This window comes from Panulirus ornatus, chromosome 5 (genome assembly GCF_036320965.1).
Source record: "Panulirus ornatus isolate Po-2019 chromosome 5, ASM3632096v1, whole genome shotgun sequence".
Classification (NCBI taxonomy): Eukaryota; Metazoa; Arthropoda; class Malacostraca; order Decapoda; family Palinuridae; genus Panulirus; species Panulirus ornatus.
The window spans coordinates 44320472-44330471 of NC_092228.1; the positions used below are offsets into that span (position 1 = coordinate 44320472).

General features: G+C 42.0%; 1 protein-coding gene and 1 long non-coding RNA gene across 2 annotated transcripts in view; one reads left to right on the forward strand and one right to left on the reverse strand.

Annotated features, from left to right (window-relative positions):
- Window positions 1-10000, reverse strand: part of LOC139748751 (uncharacterized) — a 269145-nt gene that overhangs the window by 32243 nt on the left and 226902 nt on the right. The window lies entirely within an intron of this gene.
- Window positions 1-10000, forward strand: part of LOC139748750 (cardioacceleratory peptide receptor-like) — a 217746-nt gene that overhangs the window by 75 nt on the left and 207671 nt on the right. The window contains exon 1 of the mRNA XM_071662175.1: window positions 1-312. This exon is cut by the window's left edge and continues 75 nt beyond it. The gene's annotated coding sequence lies outside the window, so the exon portion shown is untranslated. The remainder of the gene's footprint in view (window positions 313-10000) is intronic.

Below are 10000 nucleotides of genomic sequence, written 5' to 3' on the forward strand. Positions count from 1 at the left end.
ACAAGAGAACTTTATACATACGACACATTTCGTCACTTTACGATACTTGACGATACTTTATACGATACTTACGATACTTTATACGATACTTTACGATACTTTATACGATACTTTACGATACGTCCCGACACTGACGGAGGCAAAGGTGACCTAACCAGCCATATTACGATAGCTGCGCGCGCAGCTACCTACAATAGCCGCTGCCATGGGCTCCTCCTCCTCCCCCCCCACGACGATAGCTCCCCAGCCTTGAAGGTCGTCTACGGGTATCGTAGCCGAGCGTACGACACCGCGGGCGATCGATACGAAGAGGTAAGTGACGCTTCTCCAAACTGAACGAATCTAAAAAAGGGGCGATCGTGGCTAACGTAAGTGTGTTAGAAGCAAGTTAGACGTGTTAGATTTGAGCTATATCTTCCATAGAAATATAGCCAGGGTTATTGTAGTTGATATAAAGTATTGTAGATGATATAGTAGTGTTATAAGATGAAGTGTATCAAGATAACACACACACACACACAAACACACACACACACACACACATATATATATATATATATATATATATATATATATATATATATATATATATATATATATATTATATATATATATATATATATATATATATATATAAATATTATATATATATATACATATATAAATATATTATATATATATATATATATATATATATATATATATATATATATATATATATATATATATATATATATATATATATCGTCGCTGAGAAGCTATCTGCTATATATATAGCAATATATATAGCTAATCTATGCCACATTATAGCTTGGACATAGAAGTCTTCATCTCCCAGTGTGCCAAAGATGAATATTCACCGCTGGGTCACTGTGGGATGACGATATTCTATATAGAATATTCGCGTTCTTATTTCTTTTTTATTGGGGTGGGTCATGGAGGCCAACGTTCACAGCGACCCACACGGAGAGCAGCGCACACACTAGACCCCGATGTGGTCTGGTGGGGTCGGTCTCTCTCTCTCCCTCTCTCTCTCTCTCTCTCTCTCTCTCTCTCCTCTCTCTCTCTCTCTCTCTCTCTCTCTCCTCTCTCTCTCTCTCTCTCTCTCTCTCTCTCTCTCTCTCTCTCTCAGGGGAAGAGAAACCACCTCCTCCTCCTCGAGAGAGAGAGAGAGAGAGAGAGAGAGAGAGAGAGAGAGAGAGAGAGAGAGAGAGAGAATGAATCATTTCTGTCATCATAAATTACCCAAAATCTCACAATCATTTATTTCTCGAAATAAGTCGGAAATATATTTCGAGTTTCGGGCTAAAATGGAAAGATATATATATATATATATATATATATATATATATATATATATATATATATATATATATATATATATATTTATATATATATATATATATATATATATATATATATTATATATATATATACATATTATATATATATATATATATATATATATATATATATATATATATATATATATATATATATATATATATATATATATATATTATATATATATATACATATTGTATATATATATATATATATATATATATATATATATATATATATATATATATATATATATATATATATTATCCCTGGGGATAGGGGAGAAAGAATACTTCCCACGTATTCCCTGCGTGTTGTAGAAGGCGACTAAAAGGGGAGGGAGCATGAGGCTGGAAATCCTCCTCTCTCATTTTTTTTCTTTTTTTTAAATTTTCCAAAAGAAGGAACAGAGGGGGGCCAGGTGAGGATATTCCACAAAGGCCCAGTCCTCTGTTCTTAACGCTACCTCGCTAATGCGGGAAATGGCGGATAGTTTAAAAGAAAAAGAAAAAATATATATATATATATATATATATATATATATATATATATATATATATATATATATATATATATATATATATATATATATATGCATTAGTTCACATGCACCACTATGATCTCTTGCGAGAGATAGATAGTGATAGATAGATAGATACATAGATAGATAGATACATAGATAGATAGATAGATAGATAGATAGACAGATAGACAGCTACATGGATAGTTAGATAGATAGACTGATACACATATTGACGGACATAGACATAGTTAAAGAGAGAGAGAGAGCGCCAAACCCCCCACACCCACGCACCCCCACACACACACGCCTCCACCCCCCACACCCACGCACCCCCACACACACGCCTCCACCCCCCACACCCACGCACCCCCCACACCCACGCCTCCACACCCCCACACCCACGCACCCCCCACACACACGCCTCCACCCCCCCACACCCACGCACCCCCCACACACACGCCTCCACCCCCCACACACACGCCGCCCCCAAACACACGCCTCCACCCCCCACACCCACGCACCCCCCACACACCCACGCCTCCACCCCCACGCCCACGCGCAACCCCCCCACATCATCAAACTGGTGGCTGAGGTGGGGGGGGAAATGGGGGGGGGGTTTAAACCAGGCAGGCACAACACTCCCCCCCTCCACCCCTCCCTCCTCAACCTCCCCCTTTTCCCCCCCTCCTCAACTCGAGATAACCATGATAGATCGAAGTTCCCCCCAGCTAACACGGGATTTGCAGACTTAAGAGCGGGCCATGGGAGGTTGGGGGATAACACACTCTTGCCTCAGGCGTAGAAAGCGATGCATTATCGTCTCAATTACGACAGATAGATATAGAGATAGATAGATGTAGATAGATAGATAGATAGATAGGGTGATGAATAATGTATAATAATGAATAGATAATATCGGCGTTGCTTAACACTATCTGCCCCACTCGTAGTCTCACACACACAGAAACGCCTTAAGGTCGGAGAGCCCTATTGGATGGGATGCAATATGACCCGTAATGGAAATGCTAAACTCAGAAATGTCATTTAAATTAAAATAAAAAACGCACCCTTTCCCCCCATTAAAAACTCAGGAATGTCATTTAAAAATAACGCACACTTTTCCCCCCTTTAAATTAAACGCACCCCCCCCCTTTAAATTAAACGCAATCCCCCTTTAAATTAAACGCAATCCCCCCTTTAAATGAAACGCAATCCCCCCTTTAAATTAAGGTATGTTACTTAAAAAAACGCGTCCCTCCTCCCTTTAAACTTTGCAACGTCATTTAAAAAAAACGCACCCCCGAAGTGAGCGCCATGAAGTGCAAATAGAAGCAAATTTAAACTCTTAGACGTGAAACTTAAATGAGCATCGCCAAACACGTAAAAAAAAAAAAATAGAAAAAAAAACGCACATTGGAACTCGTTTTTAAAGACGTTATTGCACATTAAACTACATATTTCCCTTCGGACGTGGTGGTAGAGGGGGGTTATGAACTCTGGCTAGACCCCATGTGTCATATATATATATATACATATACTTAATCGCCGTCTCCCGCGTTAGCGAGATAGCGCAAGGAAACAGACGGGGAATGGCCCAAACCACCCACATACACATGGATGTACATAAACGCCCACACACGCACATATACTACACATTTCAACGTATATATACATACACAGACATATACATATATACACCTGTACATATCAATATTTGTTATCTTCATCCATTCCCGTCGCCACCCCGCCACACACGAGATATATATATATATATATATATATATATATATATATATATATATATATATATGTGTGTGTGTATGTGTGTGTGTGTGTGTGTGTGTGTGTGTGTGTGTGTATGAACAAACACATGAATTACGCCATCAAACTATAAAAATGTGCGGCAATCTCGCCAACTGTCATTTGCACAAGGACTCTGACCACTTGTCATGCAATCTTGTGTGATGCTCCTCCCGCCAGAGATATTGTAGATCCGCCACAATTTTCATGTATTTTGGTTTCACTTCGTGAGACATTGCCAAGTCACTGTTGACTGCGAAATGATGGGAAAAACTGGACCCATATTGGGGGTGAACGTTGGTAAAACGTGGCTCTAGATGTTTCTAGTAAGTCTCTAGATCTCTCTAGACAATTGTTAGAACTGAATGTTCAAAATAGGCCTTCCAGACATTTTCGACTGCGTCTTAAGATAGCCTGAGGCACATTGAGCGACTTAGTGACCCAGGTGTCTGTGGCGATGGGATACTGTGGCCTTGCTTGGTGACCTGGGACCTGTACTAGATGGTGTAGTGTTGCCTGGTTGTGACCTGGGACCTGTAGACTAGGATTGTGTGGTGTTTGTTGACCTGGTGAACCTAGGTATGATGTGGCTTCGTGACCTGTGACCTGGGGACTAGGATAGTGTGGTGTGACCTGGTGACCCACTATGGTGTGGTATGACCTGGTGACCTACTGTGACCCCACGACGGTGTGGTATGACCTGGTGTGACGTGACATCCAGGGCCATACTGTGTGACCTTGTGGTGAGGGAGCGTAAACCCCATCTCACCGGGAGAGGAAGGGAAGGGAAGGGAAGGGAAGGGAAGGGAAGGGGAAGGGGGTTGAAATCCCCTGAGGTTGTGTGGTGAGCGAATCACACCTGGGGATGAATTGGGGGAAGGAAGAGAGAGGGGGATAAATGATACCGTGTGACACAAGCGAAGAATCCATGCAAGGAGAGAGAGAGAGAGAGAGAGAGAGAGAGAGAGAGAGAGAGAGAGAGAGAGAGAGAGAGAGAGAGAGAGACCACAATAAGCAACACCTGGCGCGTGTGGCACAGATTCCCTTAAAGAGGGCGTGGGGGAGGGAATGTTGGGAGGGGGGGAGGATGGGAGCAGAGTCACCTGGGACAAGATATGGTGGGGAGGGGGGAGAAAAGTGGGGGGGTGGTGGTGGTGGGGGGGTGGGGGGGAGGTGAGAGAGAGAGAGAGAGAGGGTAGGTAGGTGAACGTAAGAAAGGTCACCTCGAATTGACCTGACCTCCAGACTTGAAGAACAGAAGCAGTTCAATGTTACAATAACTTTTTTTTTTTTTACCTTCGACGGTTGAGAAGCAAAGCGCTACAGAGAAAAGGTAGGAACTAGAGTTTATCTTACACTTTTGAGCTTAACCCGGTCACTGCTGCCCTATTCCGAGGTGTCTGTACATGTCTGATGTTAAGGGAGGAGACATGTTCAGTACGAGAAAGAGAGCGCGTATTAAAGAGGAAGAATGGAAACGTGTTCGGTACGAGAAGGAGAGCGAGTGTTAGAGAGAAAAATGGAGACTTGTTTAGTACGAGGAAAAAGAGCGAGTTTTAGACAGAAGAATGGAGATATGTTCAGTACGAGAAAAAGAGTGAGGATTGGACAGATAAATAGGAACATGTTCAGTACGAGAAAGAGAGTATTAGATTGAAAAGGAAGAGAGTAAACTGAAGCATGAAGAATGGAATTAGAGGTTGAAGGAGGAGGATTGTTAATAGAAAGAAGAAAAGACAATAGACCATAAAAAAAAAATGAAGTTAAGAGGGAAAAAGCGGTCATGCTGTCATCGCTACCCACTTCACTCGTAAGAGTGAAAACCAAGCATTTGAGTACAGACAGAGAGAAGCAGAAAAGCCAAAGGAAATATTTATGCCACTGCTTGTACCGCGAAAACCATATGGGTGATCTAAAAAAAAGACAAGGGGGGATGTGTGTGGACTCCTGGGTACTTGAGAAAGTTCAAGAGTGGAAAGTTCTAGGAAACGTCTTGAAGACTGTCTCCTTTCATAGGGATGGGCTACACCAAGGCATGCTTCCTAGACAGACACTGCGAACGGGAAGAGTAAGTTTGGACTTTATTCTGAGCGAGAGAGAGAGAGAAAGAGACGAAATAGGTGGACAAGGATCGTTGCCAGCTCAGAAACCCAGTCCTTTAAAACCTGAGGAGGTATGCCATCTGGAGGCGTCAGACCCCGCGTCAGGACAGTACAAAAGATGGCACATGAGGTTCGCCTGCAGGAGGGATATGGTCGCACACTCGCCCGACGGTACATTCAAGAAGGGGGAATGTGAAATGGAGAGGTGGTTTCATACACTGATCGAGGAGAACGAGGGAAAAGGAAGGCAAGTTTACAGAAGATATTTTGGATGAGGGATGAGAAAGATTGGAATTTATGGGACGAATTTGGCACACACACACACACACACACACACACACACACACACACACACACACACACACACACACACTCATGTGTGTGTGTGTATGTTTATGTACGTGTATATGCATGCATGTGTATATGTGAGTATACGAGTGGATGGGTCTTTCTTTGTCTGTTTCCTGGCGCTGCCTCGCTAACGCGGGAAACTGCTATCGTATAATATATATATATATATATATATATATATATATATATATATATATATATATATATATAGGACGTGAACACACGGAGAACAAACCCTTGCATCTAGCTTTCTCTAGAACACTAATTAGAGCAAGTAATTAGTAACAATGTGTGTTAATGAGATGCTAATTAGATGGCAGAGAGAGAGAGAGAGAGAGAGAGAGAGAGAGAGAGAGAGAGAGAGAGAGAGAGAGAGAGAGAGAGAGAGAGAGGTTATCACTGGAATGGATAATGGGGTAGGATTGAGTGGGGGGATGGGTCGATGAACTACCCTAAAGGTAAACCACAGTTGTAGAGGGGGGGAGGGGGGGTGAATTGAGGAGGGGGGAGGGGTGGTGAATTGAGAAGGGGGAGGAGGGGTGAATTGAGGAGGGGGAAGGGGTGGTGAATTGAGGAGGGGGGAGGGGTGGTGAATTGAGGAGGGGGGGAGGGGTGAATTGAGGAGGGGGATGGGGGGGTGAATTGAGGAGAGGGGTGAATTGAGGAGGGGGGAGGGGTGGTGAATTGAGGAGGGGGGAGGGGGTGAATTGAGGAGGGGTGGTGAATTGAGGAGGGGAGGAGGGGTGAATTGAGGAGGGGGGGAGGGGGGGTGAATTGAGGAGGGGGGAGGGGTGGTGAATTGAGGAGGGGGGAGGAGGGGTGGTGAATTGAGGAGGGGGGGAGGGGTGGTGAATTGAGGAGGGGGAGGAGGGATGGTGAATTGAGGAGGGGGGAATTGAGGAGGGGGGGAATTGAGGAGGGGGGAGGAGGCAAACGTACCCTGAAATCACTTCCACGTACCACACACCCTCCCTATGTACCATAGATGCAGGCGGGCGCGCAGGTACACGACAACAGTGTACCCTACCATGTACTGTACACACACACACACACACATACACACACACACACACACACACACACACACACACACACACACACACACACATGGTACACACACACACACACACACACATGGTACACACACATACACACACACATATACACGGTACACGCACACACACACACACACACACACACACACACACACACATACACACATGGTACACACACACACACACACACACACACACACACATGGTACACACACACACACACACACACACACACACACACACACACACACACAATGATCCTGTGTGACAGCCACCATCTACCTGTCATATCCTGTCATATCCTGTGTCATGCCCCCCCCCCCACACACCTCGTGTGTGACAGCAGTGAACCAGTCATTTTCTAGACATTCCCCCCCCTCTTCAACCCTCCCTCCCCCACATCAAGGAATCTCTCCCCCCCTTCAACAAGTTTATCAAGTTTCATTTCTCATCAAACATGCCTTCATCTCTATCTCATCATCAAGTTCCATCTGTCTTTATCTATCTATCTTCATTCCTTCCTTCACCAAGTTTGTGTTTTCATTCCTTCCTTCCTTCACCAAGCTTGAGTTTTCACTCCTTCCTTCACCAAGCTTGTGTCTTCATTCCTTCCTTCCTTCCTTCCTTCACCAAGTATGTGTTTTCACTCCTTCCTTCACCAAGCTTGTGTCTTCATTCCTTCCTTCCTTCCTTCCTTCACCAAGTATGTGTTTTCACTCCTTCCTTCACCAAGCTTGTGTCTTCATTCCTTCCTTCCTTCCTTCCTTCACCAAGTATGTGTTTTCATTCCTTCCTTCACCAAGCATGTGTTTCCATTCCTTCCTTCACCAAGCGTGTGTTTCCATTCCTTCTTTCACCAAGCATGAGTTTCCATTCCTTCCTTCACCAAGCATGTGCTTTCATTCCTTCCTTCACCAAGCATGTGCTTTCATTCCTTCCTTCACCAAGCATGTGCTTTCATTCCTTCCTTCACCAAGCATGCGTTTTCATTCCTTCCTTCACCAAGCTTGTGTTTTCATTCCTTCCTTCATCAAGCATGTGCTTTCATTCCTTCCTTCACCAAGCATTTGCTTTCATTCCTTCCTTCACCAAGCATGTGCTTTCATTCCTTCCTTCATCAAGCATGTGCTTTCATTCCTTCCTTCACCAAGCATGTGCTTTCATTCCTTCCTTCACCAAGCATGTGCTTTCATTCCTTCCTTCACCAAGCATGTGCTTTCATTCCTTCCTTCACCAAGCATGTGCTTCCATTCCTTCCTTCACCAAGCATGTGCTTCCATTCCTTCCTTCACCAAGCATTTGCTTTCATTCCTTCCTTCACTAAGCATGTGCTTTCATTCCTTCCTTCACCAAGCATGTGCTTTCATTCCTTCCTTCACCAAGCATGTGCTTTCATTCCTTCCTTCACCAAGCATGTGCTTTCATTCCTTCCTTCACCAAGCATGTGCTTTCATTCCTTCCTTCACCAAGCATGTGCTTTCATTCCTTCCTTCACCAAGCATGTGCTTTCATTCCTTCCTTCACCAAGCATGTGCTTTCATTCCTTCCTTCACCAAGCATGTGCTTTCATTCCTTCCTTCACCAAGCTTGAGTTTCATTCCTTCCTTCACCAAGCATGTACTTTCATTCCTTCCTTCACCAAGCATGTGCTTTCATTCCTTCCTTCACCAAGCATGTACTTTCATTCCTTCCTTCACCAAGCATGTGCTTTCATTCCTTCCTTCACCAAGCATGTACTTTCATTCCTTCCTTCACCAAGCATGTACTTTCATTCCTTCCTTCACCAAGCATGTGCTTTCATTCCTTCCTTCACCAAGCATTTGCTTTCATTCCTTCCTTCACCAAGCATGCGTTTTCATCACGTTAATTCGTTCCCGCAATATAATCACTCGCTTAGCATCTTGCTCAAATTAGATATTTCTTTTCTCTCTTCAAATTTCTATATTACAGGGTCTCACACACACACACACACACACACACACACTTATAAGATAAGATTGTATCACAATTCCTCAAGTTACGTTCGATCGGTAAATCAATGTGATCGTTAAATTGATCATCGGATTACTTTTTCTAATGCCGGATTACTTTGATTATATTTGGATTACTTTTGATTATATTTGGATTACTTTCGATTATATTTGGATTACGTTTGATTATATTTGGATTAATTTTGATTATATTTGGATTACTTTCGATTATATTTGGATTACGCTTGATTATATTTGGATTACGTTTGATTATATTTGGATTAATTTTGATTATATTTGGATTACTTTCGATTATATTTGGATTACGCTTGATTATATTTGGATTACTTTCGATTATATTTGGATTACTTTTGATTATATTTGGATTACTTTTGATTATATTTGGATTACTTTCGATTATATTTGGATTACTTTTGATTATATTTGGATTACTTTTGATTATATTTGGATTACTTTTGATTATATTTGGATTACTTTCGATTATATTTGGATTACTTTTGATTATATTTGGATTACTTTTGATTATATTTGGATTACTTTCGATTATATTTGGATTACTTTTGATTATATTTGGATTACTTTTGATTATATTGGGATTACTTTTGATTATATTTGGATTACTTTCGATTATATTTGGATTAATTTTGATTATATTTGGATTAATTTTGATTATATTTGGATTACTTTAGATTATATTTGGATTACTTTCGATTATATTTGGATTACGCTTGATTATATTTGGATTACTTTCGATTATATTTGGATTACTTTTGATTATATTTGGATTACTTTTGATTATATTTGGATTACTTTTGATTATATTTGGATTACTTT